The following is an 18,300-nucleotide window of genomic DNA, read 5'->3' as shown; positions in this document are numbered from 1 at the left end:
GAAATTCTTCCTGCTACTTGTAAACTGCGTTGGGAGTTTCCCCGAAGAGGAGGGGTGAAGCGGTACAGTATAGATAAGTATTTCCCTCAGTGAGAACCAAGGTCATCGAACAAATAGTAGAACCACACAAATTCTCATCATCAGCACCTACACACACAAAAGCAAATACTTGCACCCAACGCATGGAAGAGGGTTGTGACTCCCCTTGAACTTGTTATTTGCAAGGATTGATTCTGGCAGTGATAGATAGATAAAAAGAAAAGTAAAATAAAAATTATAAAATTGCAGAAAGGTATTTTTGGTTTTAGTAATATGATAAAAGTAGACCCGGGACCATAGTTTTCATTAGGGGCTTCTCTCTCGAACACATAACATATGGCGGGTAAACAAATTACTGTTGAGCAATTGATATAAAAGCACATAGTTATGACATATTCATGCCAATGATCATGTATATAGGCATCACGTCCATGACAACTAGGCCGACTCCTGCCTGCATCTACTACTATTACTCCACCAATCGACCGCAATCCATCATGCATCTACGGTATTAAGTTCATGACAAATAAAGTAACGCCTTAAGCAAGATGACATGATGTAGACAAATTAAAATCAAGCAATATGATTCAACCCTGTCGTTTTACCCTTCATAGTAACAATACAACACGTGCCTCGCTACCCCTTTTGTCACTTGGTGAGGACACTGCAAGATGAACCTGTTACAAAGAATCTCTCCCACTAAAAATAAATCAATCTAGTTGGCCAAACAAGATAGATAGATCGGAGATAAATACAAAGCTATTACAATCATGCATAATAATGTTCAGAAAAGACTCAATTACTTTCAATGAATAATCTAATCATAAACTCACAATTCACCGGAACCGAACAAACACACCACAAAAGAAGATTACATAGGATAGAACTCCTAGAACATAGAGGAGAACATTGTATTGAAGATCAAAGAGAGAGAAGAAGCCACCTAGCTACTCGCTATCGACCTGTAGGTTTGTAGTGAACTACTCACGCATCATCATAAGGCATAAAGCATGATGTAGAAGCCCTCCGTGATCGATTCCCCCTCTGGCAGAGTACCGAAAAAGGCCTCTAGATGGGATCGCGGAAGAACAGAAGCTTGCGGCGGCGGAAAAAGTGGTTGGGGTGCCTCTCTATTGGTTTGGAAATATATGTAAATTTATAGAGGTTGAATTAGGTCGAACGGAGCTACATGGAGCCCAAGAGCTCAAGTGGCACACCATACCCCTAGGGTGTGCCCTGTGAGTTTGTGGCTCTCTCGTAAGTCTTCTGGCCTCCTCCCGAACCTTTTAGGGTCCCTTCTGGTCCAGAAAAAATCACTGTAAAGTTTCCTCATGTTTGAAATTTGTTTGGAATTGATTTTATGAAAAGCCAGAAACAAGCAAAAACTAGGAGCTCGCACTAGGCACTGGGTTAATAGGTTAGTCCCAAAAATGATGTCAAATAGCATAAAAATGCATATAAAGCATCCAAGATTTATAGTATAATAGCATGAAACAATCAAAAATTATAGATACGTTGGGGACATATTAGTACAATATGCATTATGTGAGAGCAATTATGAATCTTGTCTTGACAGTACCAAAGTGAATGATTTGCTCTTTATCGTATTAACCTATCTCACGAAGTTCCGTTAAGTTTTGTGTGATTGAAGTTTTCAAGTTTTGGGTGAGATATCGATATGAGGAAAATAAGGAGTGACAAGACACTAAGCTTGGAGATGCCCAAGGCACCCCAAGGTAATATTCAAGGAATAATCGAGCACCTAAGCTTGGGGATGCCCCGGAAGGCATCCACTCTTTCGTCTTCAACATTATCGGTAACCTCACTTGGAGATATATTTTTATTCATGATATGAGCTTTTCTGAGAGCGTCATTTTATTTTGTGGATATTTGGTTGTTTTTATGAATAATCATGTTTGTATATTTTATTTCAATAAAGTGTCAAGAATAGCCTTTACCATGCTCAGTTTGCAAGTTTATAAGTTGTTGTTTGAAAACAGAAAGTTTTCTGTTATGTATTGATTATTCCTGAATAGTGAAAGCATGATAAAATCTTGAAATATTTACACAGTAAGCTATGATAAATTTTCTACAGTGTAGTAATTTGTCAGAATTGTTGGAGCTAAAGAAGTGTGAATTTTGTTTCATCCTTTACAGACTATTCTTTTTAGACAAATTACCATTATATTTGCATTGTTTGCGTATGCTTACTTTTTTAGTGTTTCTATTGATGGATTGGAGTATTAAATCTGCAGAGGTATTTAGTATGCAATGATTCATTATAATTTTTGTAATTTTCTACAGTAGAGAATGTTAAGGTTTTGAGTTGATTTATACTAACTTAACTATCTCATGAGTTCTTGTTGAGTTTTGTGTGGATGAAGTTTTTAAGATTTAGGAAAAGCCATGATATGAGAAGAATTAAGGATACACAAGAGATCAAGCTTAGGGATGCCAAGGTATCCCAAGTTAATATTTCAAGAAATCTCAACCATCTAAGCTTGGGGATGCCCTGGTAGGCATCCCACCTTTCTTCATCAACAACCATCGGTTAGTTTTGGTTGTGCCTAAGTTTTTATTCGTTCACATGATATGTGCTATTCTTGGAGTGCCTTTTATTTTAGTTTGTTGTTTGAATAAAATACTTGGTTCTAAAATTTTAAATTGGAGAGAGTCCTCACATAGCTACATATTTACTTAACTACTCTTTGGTCTTCACTTATATCTTCTGGAGTACTTGTCATTTACTCTTGTGTTTCACTTATATCCTAAGAGTAAAGGTTTGAATGAATTGAATATCATAAATATCAAACTATATATGCTTCATATGCTCATCCCATGGTGTAACGCCTGGATAATTAAGCTACAGTGATCCCACGTCATCACTTTCACTGTTGCTAAACCCCTCATTGATTCAAACCGGTTCAAATTCAAATTTAACTTAATGTCAAAGTTTAGAATTTTCGAAATGTCAAAAGTAAAGTGTTCGAAATGTGGCAAATAATCCATAGATAATATTGGTGTACAAACCACATTTTTATAAAGTATTTAAATGTCCTTAAATGATTAAAATAGTGGCTTAAACAATTAATTAAATGCCTTTTATAAATTACATAATGTTAAACATTTTAGTTAGGGGTCAAACTTTTTGTGTCAGTGGGTGAAATGATAATACTAAATTAGGAGTTTATTTTGTGTTTTTATTTAAACTAAAATAAATTAAAAACTAAAAGAAAAAAAATAAACAGACAAGATTAAACAAAAGAAAAACAAAACTAAAAAAAGGAAAAACCCCGTGTGTGTGGCTAACCCTAGCCCACACACCCCCCACGATCCCCACTCCCCCCCTCGTTCCCTCCTCCCTCCGCCGGGAGCGCTCGCCCCCCCTCCCTCACCGCTCGACGTCGCCGCCCCGCCGCCTCCTGTCGCCCCACCTCGCCGATGTCGCCTCCTCGTCCCCTTCCCGCCGACTTCACCAGGCCTCGCCGCCCTTCTTCCCACCAATGAGGGTGAGCCCCGTCCTCCTTCCCCCTCTCTGCCCCGCGCGTCCATCCTCGCGTCCGGTTCACGCCCGGCCGCACCCCGTAGCCCGCGCATGCTCGCTGACCCCGCCCGCGCGTCCCCACCGCGCCCGTAGCCCTGCGTGCTACCGCCCGCGCATGTCTGCCGCCACTACCCCTGTCCTCTGCCACCCGCACCTGCTCCCCGCGCCCTCCTGACCATGCACGTGCGCGCCCCTGCTAGCCCCGCCTACTCCACTGCTGCCCTTGTGCACCTAACCGCGTCGGCCGACACTCGGTAACACCACGGCCTCCGCCTGGTTTCATGCCGCCGCCGCTACACTTCCCCTACGGCGCCCCTACACCCCTTGTCGACTCGCCTGGCTGCGCCCGTTCAGTTGGCACCCCTCCTGCTTACAACCGTCGCCGGAACTGGCTAGCCGGCATCCTGCCGCCGCCCCTGTAGGTCGCCATTGGTGCCTGCTTTGTTTAGATGGCCCCGTCTCAATGATAGGTGGGCCCGGCTATTAACTAATAGGAATAGGGTAACTAATTTAGTCCTAGCCCCCCCCCCACTGACAGCAACTTTCTAATGGGCCCCCCTCCTAACTAAAATAACTAATAAAATGTTTAAGTAAATGACCCGATGACGGGTGCAACCGTCCCGTTGCCTAATTACACCCACTAACACACTAACTCCCCCACTGTCAATGATAGCTGGGCCCCGCAACCCATTTTGACTAGTCAAGAGTTTGATTGTTGACTGTGCTGACTCAACCCATCCGGACCCACATGTCATACACATGGGCTAGCTACAACAGTGTATAAAAAGTATCTCACTGTTTAATTTTGAAATAGTAATAAATCCAGAAATTCCAAAAAATCATTTAAACTTTGAAAAATCATATAAAATAAACTATAACTCAGATGAAAATAATATATATATATGTATGTATATGAAAAACGATCAAAAAAATATGACGAATCTGAATATGTCGTCCATTCATCTGTCACGTGCCTATAGCATAGAAAACATGGATTCATCCCCTTCGATTCATCTATCCGAAAAATGCCTAACACTGGGAATACTTTCTCGGATGTTTTCCCCTTCGCCAGTATCGCGTAGTACTGCGTTAGGTCACCCCTAGCACCGCGTATTGCCATGTTATGATTTGTGATGCTTTCATTACTCTGTTATTTATTGTGTTTCCCCACATATGATGATTGAGTATGTGGAGCTCCTACTTAGATTTTGTTGAATAAGTTGAATTGCAATTGCTTGGTGACTGGGAACATAGGTTGTTAAGTTTCAAGAGAATTCATTGTTTGAACCATAACATGTGAATTGGTTGCTACTTTAACATGATGAGTTTTATGAGAGAGACTTGTTGTTATGTTGCTAGGAAAAGTGATTGAAATTATCATTGATCAAACTTATGCACTTTGCTAGCATTCACACTTCATAAATTACTTCTTTTATCATTTACCTACTTGAGGACGAGTAGGAATTAAGCTTTGGGATGATGATACGTCTCCAACGCATCTATAATTTATGAAGTATTCATGCCATGTTTACAACAAATTTATATGGCTTTGGTATGATTTGTATGGAACTAACCCAAACTGACGTTGTTTTCAGTAGAACTACCGTGGTGTAGTTTTTTGTGTAGAAATAAAAGTTCTCCAAATGCAACGAAACTTTTTGATGGTTTTTTGGAACAAAAGAGGCACTAGAGGCTTCGTGTGGGAGCCAGAAGAGCCACGAGGTGGGCACAACCCACCAGGGCATGCCAGAGGGGCCTGGCATGCCCCGGTGGGTTGTGGTCACCTCGAGGCCCATCTTCGCGTGATTCCAATGCTAAAAAATCCTATAAATAGATAAACCGTTAGAATATCCCTAGATCAGAAGTTCCGTCGACGCAAGCCTCTGTAGACATGAAAAACCAATCTAGACCCCGTTCCGGCACCCTGCCGGAGGGGGAAATCATCACAGGTGGCCATCTTTGTTGGGAACGCAGTATTTCAAAAAAATTCCTATATCATGAAAGATCTATCTAGGAGATGCATAGCAACGAGAGGGGAGAGTGTATCTATGTACCCTCGTAGACTGAAAGTGGAAGCGTTTAGTAACGCGGTTGATGTAGTCGAACGTCTTCGCGATCCAACCGATCAAGTACCGAACGCACGGCATCTCCGCGATCTGCACACATTCCGCTCGACGACGTCCCTTGAACTCTTGATCCAGTTGAGGCCGAGGGAGAGTTCCGTCAGCACGACGGCGTGGTGACGATGATGATGAAGTTACCGATGCAAGGCTTCGCCTAAGAACTATGACAATATGACCGAGGTGTAAAACTGTGGAGGGGGCACCACACACGACGAAGACAGATCTTGTGTGCCTTTGGGGTGCCCCTCCCCTGTATATAAAAGAGGGAGGAGGAGGAGGCCGGCCTAGGAGGGGCGTGCCTATAGGGGGAGTCCAACTAGGATTCCCAATCCTAGTTGGAGTCCCCTTCCTTTTCCAAGACGTGGAGAGAGGGAAGGAGGAGGAGAGGGAGAAGGAAAGAAGGGGGGCGCCGCCCCTCCTAGTCCAATTCGGACCAGCCCATGGGGGCGCACTGCCTCCCCTTGTGGCCCTTATCTCCTTTCCACTAAAGCCCAATAAGGCCCAATACTTCCCCCGGTGAATTCCCGTAACTCCCCGGTTCTCCAAAAAATACCCCAATCACTCGGAACCTTTCCGATGTCTGAATATGGCCTTCCAATATATGAATCTTTACCTCTCGACCATTTTGAGACTCCTCGTCATGTCCGTGATCTCATCTGGGACTCTGAACAAACTTTGGTCATAAAATCACATAACTCATACTACAAATCGTCATCGAACGTTAAGCGTGCGGACCCTACGGGTTCGAGAACTATGTAGAAATGACAGAGACACATCTCCGATCAATAACCAATAGCGGAACATGGATGCTCATATTGGCTCCTTCATATTCTATGAAGATCTTTATCAGTCAAACCGCATAACAACATATGCCATTCCCTTTGTCATCGGTATGTTACTTGCCCGAGATTCGATCGTCGGTATCATCATACCTAGTTCAATCTCGTTACCGGCAAGTCTCTTTACTCGTTCCATAATGCATCATCCCGTAACTAACTCATTAGTCACATTGCTTGCAAGGCTTATAGTGATGTGTATTACTGAGAGGGCCCAGAGATACCTCTCTGATACACTGAGTGACAAATCCTAATCTCTATCTATCCAACTCAACAAACACCATCGAACACACCTATAGAGCATCTTTATAATCACCCAGTTACGTTGTGATGTTTGATAGCACACAAAGTGTTCCTCTGGTATTCGGGAGTTGCATAATCTCATAGTCAGAGGAATATGTATAAGTCATGAAGAAAGCAATAGCAATAAAAATAAACGATCATAGTGCTAAGCTAACGGATGGATCTTGTCCATCACGTCATTCTCTAATGATGTGATCCCGTTCATCAAATGACAACACATGTATATGGTTAGGAAACTTAACCATCTTTTATTAACGAGCTAGTCAAGTAGAGGCATACTAGGGACACTTTGTTTTGTCTATGTATTCACGCATGTACTAAGTTTCCGGTTAATAAAATTCTAGCATGAATAATAAACATTTATCATGATATAAGGAAATATAAATAACAACTTTATTATTGCCTCTAGGTCATATTTCCTTCGATCTTCATCATCCCGGCGGCCACCATGATGAGGAGGGAGTAGTCCACCCTTGGGGCTGAGGGTTTGTACCAGTAGTTATGTGTTTAATCTCTCTCTCTCTCTCGTTTTCTTGAGATGTCACGATCTTGATGTATCGCGGGCTTTGTTAATATAGTTGGATCATATGGTGTTTTCCCCTATCTATCTTGTTGTGAATTGATTTTTCCCTTTGAGATTTCGTTCTTATCGGATTGAATACTTTTATGGATTTGAGAACTCTTTATGTATGTCTTGCTATGAATACCCGTGGTGACAATGGGGTATCATATTGATTCACTTGAATATATTTTAGCACTCAACTCGCGGATTCCCGAGGTGACATTGGGGTAATCTATGCATAGGGGTTGATGCATGTTCTTGTCTTTGTTTCTCCGGCAGAAATCTTGGGGCACTCTTTGAGGTTCTTTGTGTTGGACTAAGTAATATGAATCTGAAATTATTTGGTGTTATCTTAGTACGAACTCTTGATAGATCGATCGGAAAGGATAACTTTGTGTTATTTTAGTATGAACTCTGGATAGATCGATCGGAAAGGATAACTTGGTGTTATTTTTGTATGAACTCTTGGATAGATCGATCGGAAAGAATAGCTTGGAGGTGGTTTCGTACCCTACCAACAATTTCTTCTTATGTTCTCCGCTAGATAAGAACTTTGGAGTGATTCTTCATCACATGTTGAGGGATGGTTATATGATCCAATTATATTAGCATTGTTGAGAGATTGCACTAGCTAAAGTACGGACCCTAGGCCTCATTTTCAAGCATTGCAATACCGTTTGTGCTCACTTTTGTTACTTGCTACCTTGCTGTTTTTTATTGTTCATATTACAAAAATCAATATCTATTATCCATATTACACTTGTATCGCCATCTCTTTGCTGAACTAGTGCACCTATACAATTTACCATTGTATTTGGTGTGTTTGGGACACAAGAGACTCTTTGTTATTTGGTTGCAGGGTTGTTTGAGAGAGACCGAGGGAGTCCTGGATTAGGGGGTATCCGGACAGCCGGATTATATCCTTTGGCCGGACTGTTGGACTATGAAGATACAAGATTGAAGACTTCATCCCGTGTCCGGATGGGACTCTCCTTGGCATGGAAGGTAAGCTTGGCAATACGGATATGTAGATCTCCTTCCTTGTAACCGACTCTGTGTAACCCTAGCCCCCTCCAGTGTCTATATAAACCGGAGGGTTTAGTCCGTTGGACCAACAAAAACAATCATACCATAGGCTAGCTTCTAGGGTTTAACCTCTTCGATCTCGTGGTAGATCAACTCTTGTACTACTCATATTATCAAGAACAATCAAGCAGGACGTAGGGTATTACCTCCATCAAGAGGGCCCGAACCTGGGTAAAACATTGTGTCCCATTCCTCCTGTTACCATCCGCCTAGACGCATAGTTCGGGACCCCCTACCCGAGATCCGCCGGTTTTGACACCGACATTGGTGCTTTCATTGAGAGTTCCTCTGTGTCGTCATCGTTAGGCTTGATGGCTCCTTCGATCATCGATAGCGATGCAGTCCAGGGTGAGACTTTTCTCCCCGGACAGATCTTTGTATTCGGCGGCTTCGCACTGCGGGCCAACTCGCTTGGCCATCTGGAGCAGATCGAGAGTTACGCCCCTGGCCACCAGGTCAGGTTTGGAAGCTTAAACTACACGGCCGACATCCGCGGAGACTTGATCTTCGACGGATTTGAGCCCCTGCCGAGTGCGCCGCACGTTCACGATGAGCATGATTTAGCTCTACCATCGGATAGTGTTCAGGAGACCGCACCGGCACTCCGACCCTCAATTCGGAGCCAATCGCGCCATCCAGGGACGGGTGGATAGACCCCGCCATGGAGGCCGCATTCTCAGCGGCGATCGAGCCGAGTATCGACCTTACCCTTCACGGGAGCCGTGACGCCAAACTGCCGGATTCTTCCCCGGCCACGGACTCCGAACCGTCTGCGCCCGTGCCTATCGAATCCAACTGGGCGCCGATCATGGAGTTCACCTCCGCGGATATCTTTCAGCACTCGCCCTTCGGCAATATACTGAACTAATTAAGGTCTCTGTCCTTGTCAGGAGAGTCCTGGCCGAACTATGTCCGGCGGGATTGGGATGCGGATGACAAAGAAATTCGCCGCCCACCCACCACCCACTTAGTAGCCACTGTCGACGATTTGACTGGCACGCTCGACTTTGACTCCGAAGACATCGACGGTATGGACAACGATGCAGGAGACGAATAGGAACCACTGCCCACAGGGCACTGGACAGCCACCTCATCATATGATATATACATGGTGGACACACCCAAAGAAGGCAATGGCGACGGGACAGCGGAGGATGACCCCTCCAAGAAGCAACCCAAGTGCCGACGAAAGCGGCGCCGCTCTAAGTCTTGCCAAAGCAAAAGCGGTGATACCCGCACAGGAGATAATAGCACTCCGGACAGTGCCGAAGATGACGGCAATCCCCTCCAGCAAGATTTAGAGAAGGAGGATGGAGAAGCCAGCCCTCCCGAGAGAGCGGCAGATGGAGAGGCGGAGGATGATAATTACATGCCCCCCTTCGAAGACGAGGCAAGCCTCGACGATGACGAATTCGTCATGCCTGAGGATCCCATCGAGCAAGAGCGCTTCAAGCGCCGGCTTATAGCCACGGCAAATAGACTTAATAAAAAGCAACAGCAGCTTCAAGCTGATCAAGATTTGCTAGCTGGCAGATGGACTAAAGTCCTTGCGGCCGAGGAATATGAACTCGAACGCCCCTCCAAGAGTTACCCAAAGCACAGATTGCTACCCTGATTGGAGGAGGAAGCATTAAAACCTACATCTCTAGCGTATGACGCGGCTGATCGGCCACCTCGTGGCCGCGACAGAGAGGCGTTTCAGCCAAAAGCTCAGCCCGCACCCCAACGCCACTCAAATAAAAATGTCAAGGCACGGGGGAACATGCTAGACCTGTGAAACGTATTGGAGGACAAAGCAAAACACGCAAGATCGATCTACGGATCACGAGGGCGCGCCACTACGCGAGACGATAACCGTCATGCCGGATACAGTAAAAGTAAATCCGGTCGGGCCGAACACAGCAGACAAGACTCATTTGAGCTGCATCGCGATATAGCCCAGTAAAGAGGTGCCGCACACCCCCTATGCTTCACAGACGAAGTAATGGATCACCAAATCCCAGAGGGTTTCAAACCCGTAAATATCAAATCAAACGACGGTACAACAGATCCTGCGGTATGGATCGAGGACTTCCTCCTGCACATCCACATGGCCCGTGGTGACGATCTACACGCCATCAAATACCTCCCACTCAAACTCAAAGGACCAGCTCGGCATTGGCTCAACAGCCTGCCAGCAGAATCCATTGGCTGTTGGGAAGATCTGGAAGCCGCATTCCTCGACAACTTCCAGGGCACTTATGTGCGACCACCAGATGTCGATGACTTGAGCCACATAATTCAGCTGCCAGAGGAATCGGCCAGGCAATTCTGGACACGGTTCCTAACAAAGAAAAATCAAATCGTCGACTGTCCAGATGTAGATGCCCTAGCAGCTTTTAAGCACAACATCCGCGATGAGTGGCTTGCCCGGCACCTTGGCCAGGAAAAGCCGAAATCTATGGCAGCCCTCACGACACTCATGACCCGCTTTTGCGCGGGAGAGGACAGCTGGCTGGCTCGAAGCAATAACATATCAAAAAACCATGGTACTTCGGATACCAAGGATAGCAATGGCAGGTCACGTCGCAACAAACACAAGCCCCGACCGAGGATATGGCAGTCAATGCCGGATTCAGAGGCTCTAAACCCGGTCAATGGAAAAAGCCATTCAAAAGAAGCACTCCGGGCCCGTCCAGTTTGGACCGTATGCTCGATCGCTCGTATCAAATACATGGCACCCCCGACAAGCCAGCCAACCACACCAACAGGGAATGTTGGGTGTTCAAGCAGGCCGGCAAGTTAAATGCCGAAAATAAAGACAAGGGGTTACATAGCGATGACGAGGAGGAGCCCCGGCCACCGAACACCGGAGGACAGAAGAGGTTCCTCCCACAAGTGCGGACGGTGAACATGATATACGCAACCCACATCCCCAAGAGGGAGCGGAAGCATGCGCTAAGGGACGTATATGCGTTGGAGCCAGTCGCCCCAAAGTTCAACCCATGGTCCTCCTGTCCGATCACCTTCGATCGCAGGGACCACCCCACTAGTATCCGTCATGGAGGATTCGCCGCACTGGTCCTAGACCCAATCATCGACGGATTTCACCCCACTCGAGTCCTTATGGACAGCGGAAGCAGCCTGAACATGCTTTATCAGGACACAGTTCGCAAAATGGGTATAGACCCCTCAAGGATCAAACCCACAAAAACGACCTTCAAAGGCGTCATACCAGGTGTAGAGGCCCATTGCACAGGCTCAGTCACACTGGAAGTGGTCTTCAGATCCCCGGATAACTTCTGAAGAGAGGAGTTAATCTTCGATATAGTCCCGTTCCGCAGTGGCTATCACGCACTGCTCGGGCGAACCGCATTTGCAAGATTCAATGCGGTACCGCATTATGCATACCTCAAGCTCAAGATGCCAGGACCTCGGGGGGTCATCACAGTCAATGGAAACACAGAGCACTCTCTCTGCACAGAGGAGCACACTGCGGCCCTCGCAGCAGAAGCACAAAGCAGCCTCTTTAGGCAATCCACCAGTTCGGTGATTAAACACTCGAACACCGTCAAGCGCACCCGGAGTAATCTGCAACAAGACCGCCTGGCATGTTCCGAGCTCGCATAGCAATGCGGCCCCACCCCAGTCCCAGCCAAACGGTGAAATCCGTGCCACACGTACATAATTACGCATTAAAAATACCATGGGCATAGGGGGGCACGACTACGGCACGCCCCACAACGCGGTTCAACCGCACTAGGGGCTTCCCGCCTTGTTATTTTTTTCTCTCTTTCAGGACTTTACTCTCAGGAAACCCCGTCCGGAAGTACGATTGCCGAACACACGATACAACAACCAAGGAGGCAGAAAGCTATGTCGCATCATGGAATTCCCAGGTGGTCTCTGATAACGAGTGAAATACCTGCTTTAAATACCATTCCTTAGCTTGCCCTTGGAGGGGACATGTCAAATAGTCCTATTTTTTGCTTATCGCACTACTTGTATCATTATGCTTCGACGCACCTTTTTGAATAAACAATGCATAGCACTAGTCTATTATAGCATTATCTATTCCTTTATATATATATATATGGTCATTCATGACATGCAGCACCCGTACACTCTGGTACAGCCAATACGCCAGGGGCTTAAGCGTACCCCATAATACGGCGGAGAAGTACGAACACTTTCGACAGTGCGGCACCCCGAACTTATAGCATTATATGCATCAGCTCCGAATCATGTCTTGGGTCAATAGTTGGGTTTGCCCGGCTCCCATGTTTTGGTACCTTACGTTCCGCTATATCGGCTAAGGTAGCACTGGGACAACTACTGCGATTGTGCCCCGGTTCATCCGGGCAAGCACCTCAGTAGAGAAAGCTAAAACTGACTGTCATGATAAGGCGAAAGCTAGTCGCTGTTCGAGTGGTCTCGAGTTCCTAAAGGCTTATGCCGCTTAGGGTGAGGAGTCGGCTTTGTCCGGCTTAGGCGTGTATAGCGCCCCGAATTCGGCCTTCCAAATACTAGGGGCTTCGCCAAAATTTAAAATTGTAGACTTCTATGGCTAAGTGAGAGTGGTAAAGCATTATAGTCTGATTGCCTTGTTCGTTGCCCTGAGCACCTCCCTCGAAGGACCCAACAATGGGAAAACGAGTGCTCAGATTTATCCCGAACACCACAGCACTCGTGGCATGGGGGCAGAAGCCGACGACTGGCCATCTCTCAGATTTGATAAACAGCCGCACAAAAGGTAATATTTTAAATTCAAACAAGCGTTGCATAGTGCACATGAACAAGTTTTCATAATACAGGAGCACACGAGCAAGTTCATTCAAAAATTACATCCTTCGCACACTCGTCCGCCACAAGACGGGCACCCTTCAGGACACCCTCATAATACATCTCAGGGTGGTGATGCTCCTTGCCCTACGGCGGCCCCTCCTTCACCAGCTTCTCGGCGTCCATCTTGGTCCAGTGCACCTTCGCACGGGCAAAAGCCCGGCGTGCACCTTCGATGCAGACGGACCGCTTTATGACTTCCAGCCATGGGCAGGCATCCACAAGCCGCCTCACCAGGCTGAAGTAGCTATTGGGAAGTGAGTCACCAGGCCACATCCGGACTATAAGTCCCCTCATGGCCTGTTCGGCCGCCTTGTGCAGCTCGGCCAGTTGCTTCAGCTGGTCGCTCACAGGCATCGGGTGTTCGGTCCTAGTATACTGAGACCAGAACAACTTCTCCGTCGAGCTTCCATCCTCGGCCTGGTAGTACTTTGCGGCATCTGACACGCTGCGGGGCAAACCTGCGAATGCTCCTAGAGAGCTCCGGACTCGGGTAAGTAACAAGTAATTTATTTTCACATGCTTGCTTTGCATAATGAATGCCTTACCCGCCGCTATCTTCCTCATCGCCTCAATTCCCTGGAGGGCCTTTTGGGCTTCAGCCCTGGCACACTTTGTGCTCTCGAGAGCCGCGGCAAGCTCGGACTCTCGTGTCTTCGAGTCAAGCTCCAAAGTCTCGTGCTTCTTCACGAGAGCCTGGAGCTCTTGCTGCACCTCGCCCACCCGTGCATCCTGTTTCTCCCGCTCGGTGCGCTCCTTGGCCGCTTTGTTTTCGGCCTCGGACAATGCTTGCTTCAGGGTCGCCACCTCGGTCGTGGCCCCTGGCACATCCATGATGATCCTATCATTTTACAACCACATCTTTTTTTATATACATATAGACAAGGTATTACTTACCTTCGTTCTCCTCGATCTGCCTCTTGGCAAGGCCGAGCTCTTTCTCGGACCGCTCAAGGTTCTGCTTCAGTGCGGCGACCTCCGCAGTCAGTGCGGCAGAGGTCAGCAGCGAAGCCTGCACACGCATATAGACATACTTGTATTAGACTCCTGCAGATATTATTTGATCCTCTATTCGGCTTTTCTTTGTGAACACCAAACAGAGCATCAAGGGATACTGTCTATGCGGTAATATTATCCTATATTTTAAATACTTACCTCAAAGCCTGTTAGAAGGCTGGCACAGGCTTTAGTCAGTCCGCTCTTGGCGGACTGAACCTTCTTGATCACCGCACTCATAATAGTGCGGTGCTCTTCGTCGATGGAAGCGCCGCGAAGCGCTCCCAGTAGGTTGTCCGGTGCCTCTGGATGGACAGAGGTCACCACGGGCGGCTTGCCCCTCTTGGAAGGGGGCCGCCTACCGGAGTCCGTAACCACTGGAGGTTCCGGCGCGGTGTTCGGCTGAGGGCCGAACTTGGAGCCCTTGGGAATCTTGCTCCCTTTGCGCCTGGAGTCCGGAAGGTCGCCTTGAGGCGCCTTCGGGACTATCTCCCCCCAGGCTCGGTGCCCCTTGAGATAGTACCCCGACATTGTCCGTAGGGCGAGGAGAGGAGGCGGTTGGAAGTGTATCACTATTCATATCCGACGAGTCCAAGGAACCGTCCGACGAGGATACGTCAATACGGGCTCGGGGCGGACTGCATGATCATATTCGACGTTCGGAGAAGCAGGGCAATAAAAGTATGCTATGAGTTACTCTGGTATCCGAATACTTACGACTTCGCCAGGGGCTTGGCCCTGAGTAACCACTCGTCTTCTCTGTCTGCGGCGGTGGTGGAACAGTCCGGAAGGAGAGTCCTTCCCTTCTTGGACCCTTTGGCCTCCCTGGTTGGGGCGGCCTTCCTTTTCTTGTCTCCCCCGGCTGGAGGGGGAGAATCTTCATCTTCCTCCTCCTCGTTTTTACGGGAGGAGTGAGTCTCGGAGTTATCGGACGATGAGTCCAATACCACCTGGCGCCGGGAACTCTTTTGGGTTCCCGTGGCCTTCTTCTTGATCTTCTTCTTCAGCACCCCATAAGGAGCCGGAGTCCGCATCTCCGTCAGGAGAGCGTCTGCAGGGTCTTCGGGCAGAGGGGTCGGACAGTCAATCTACTCCGATGTCTCCACCCAGTCATGTCAAAGGCATGGGAGCTCAGATCCTGCACATGGTTAAACTATGGAAAATAAATACCCTGCGAGATGTACAGAACTTACCGGATTTGCAGGACGCGTTGCGCTTAGCCCGCTGTCCTCGGTAAGGGGAGGGGGACCTCGGCGCCCTTAAACAACACCTTCCAGACGTCCTTATGCATCGTGTCGAAGAACTCGCGTAGAGTCTGGTGCTGGGCCGGGTCGAACTCCCATAAGTTGAAAGCCCGTTGTTGACACGGGAGGATCCGGCGGAAGAGCATGACCTGGACTATGTTGACAAGCTTAAGTTTCTTGCTTATCATGTTCCGGATACACTTCTGGAGTCCGTCCAGCTCCACCGATGAGCCCCAGGACAGGCCCTTCTCCTTCCAGGAAGTAAGCCGAGTGGGGATTCCGGATCGAAACTCGGGGTCGCCGCCCAGTTGGTGTCGCGCGGCTCGGTGATGTAGAACCACCCCGATTGCCACCCCTTTATGGTCTCCACGAAGGAGCCCTCAAGCCATGTAACGTTGGGCATTTTGCCCACCATGGATTCGCCGCATTCCGCTCGTTGGCCACCTACTACCTTCGGTTTGACATTGAAGGTCTTCAGCCACAGGCCGAAGTGGGGCCGGATGCGGAGGAAAGCCTCGCACACGATGATGAACACCGAGATGTTGAGGATGAAATTCGGGGCCAGATCATGGAAGTCCATCCCGTAATAGAACATAAGGCCGCAGACGAATGGATGGAGGGGAAACCCCAGTCCGCGGACGAAGTGGGTGAGGAAAACCACCCTTTCGTGAGGTTCCGGGGTAGGGACGATCTTCCCCGTGGCTGGCAGCCGGTGCGCAATATCCGCGGCTAAGTATCCGGCCCCACGCAGCTTTTTGATGTCTCCCTCCCTAACGGAGGAGACCATCCACTTGCCTCCCGCTCCGGACATGTTTGGAGAGGGGTGAGGAGAAGGATGTGGACTTGGGCGCTGGAGCTCGAGTGCGCGAGAATGGATGAGCAAGGATGAAGAAGGCGTGGGTAGAAAAAGGTGAACTCTTATCCCTTTATAAGGGCGGACTAAACTATGCACCCCCACCAGCCTGGTAAAACTTGCTTATCCCCCAAGCGCTGTAATTGATTGCGCGGTTGTGTTACCCATGTCCGTATTGATGGGAATCTCGTAATAAGGGGACACGATCTCTGCTTCGACAAGACGTGCCAAGGAAACCGCGTCGTGAAACACGCTGAGGTTGGTTGGGAAAAACGATTCAAATGGTGACCTGGCCGTGGTGTGATGTTACACCACGGAATGCGTCGGTAGATTAGATTTGTGAAAATATTATTCTCTCTACGGTTGTATGTGGAACTTGTTTTGCAGAGCCGGACACGATCCTCGTGTTCAAAATCTTCTATGAAGTATTCGGAGGAGGAACCCGCCTTGCAATTCCGAAGACAATCTGCGCGCCGGACTCATCATCATTGAAGCCTGGTTCAGGGGCTACTGAGGGAGTCCTGGATTAGGGGGTATCCGGACAGCCGGATTATATCCTTTGGCCAGACTGTTGGACTATGAAGATACAAGATTGAAGACTTCGTCCCGTGTCCGGGTGGGACTCTCCTTGGCGTGGAATGCAAGCTTGTCAATACGGATATGTAGATCTTCTTCCTTATAACTGACTCTGTGTAACCCTAGCCCCCTCCGGTGTCTATATAAAACGGAGGGTTTAGTTTGTAGGACCAACAACAACAATCATACCATAGGCTAGCTTCTAGGGTTTAGCCTCTTCGATCTCGTGGTCCATCAACTCTTATACTACACATATTATCAAGAACAATCAAGCAGGACGTAGGGTATTACCTCCATCAAGAGGGCCCGAACCTGTGTAAAACATTGTGTCCCCTGCCTCCTGTTACCATCCGCCTAGACGCATAGTTCGAGACCCCCTACCCGAGATCCGCCGGTTTTGACACCGACAGAGACAATCTTCATCCTACACCTCCCACAGATTGATAAACCTTAGGTCACCCACTAGAGGAAAAAGTGCTACTGTCCTACAAAACTCTGCGCTTGGAGGCCCAACACGAGTCCATAAGAATAAAGTTGCATAGTAAACATCAGTTTTCAAACCTGGCGATCTAGTATGGATACACCTCGACCGCTTCCCCAATGAGCGCAAATCCAAGCTACTACCACGAGCCAATGGACCCTTCAAAGTGCTCATCCATTACAATGACATTGCCTACAAGATCGACATCCCACATGACAAGTACAAAGTAAGCGACATCTTCAATTTCAAGGACTTGGTCCCATACCATGGTGATGAAGATCATGATCCGTGGACGGATCTCTCCAAAGGGGGGAGATGATTCGGAGCATCCTTCCATCATCCCCATGGACTCTACTACAACTCATCAAGCCCCACGTGAACCTATGACAAGAGCTCAAGGACACACCATTGAAACCAAGGTGAACTCACTCCTACTCGAGATCGATATGGATATAAATGGAACTTGGATGGTACCTCACCAAAACATTCTATATGTCATCAGGTACGAAGACCAACGCCACCAAGCAGCTAAGGGACACCCCAAAGGAGTAGGAGAAGCACCCGAAGGCCACAAGAAAGGAGTCCCTCAAGATGAAGACGCTACATCCCAGGCGACCCCGTGCGCATGGGCCACCCAGACCCCGTGCCCACGGGCCTCACAGAAGGCTACTATAACCGGCATGCGCACCCGTGTGTGCACGGCCTCTAGACCCCATGCGCACGGGCCCTCACCGCTGTAGCACCCCATGAGCACGGGTGTGTACTATGCCCACTAGACCCCCCGTGTGCATGGCCTTCCTAGGATTCGGTCATGGATGATCTTTCTTGCCTCCCAA

This window comes from Triticum urartu, chromosome 3 (assembly GCF_003073215.2).
Source record: "Triticum urartu cultivar G1812 chromosome 3, Tu2.1, whole genome shotgun sequence".
NCBI classification, from domain to species: Eukaryota; Viridiplantae; Streptophyta; class Magnoliopsida; order Poales; family Poaceae; genus Triticum; species Triticum urartu.
Note: the sequence above shows the minus strand (reverse complement) of the source record.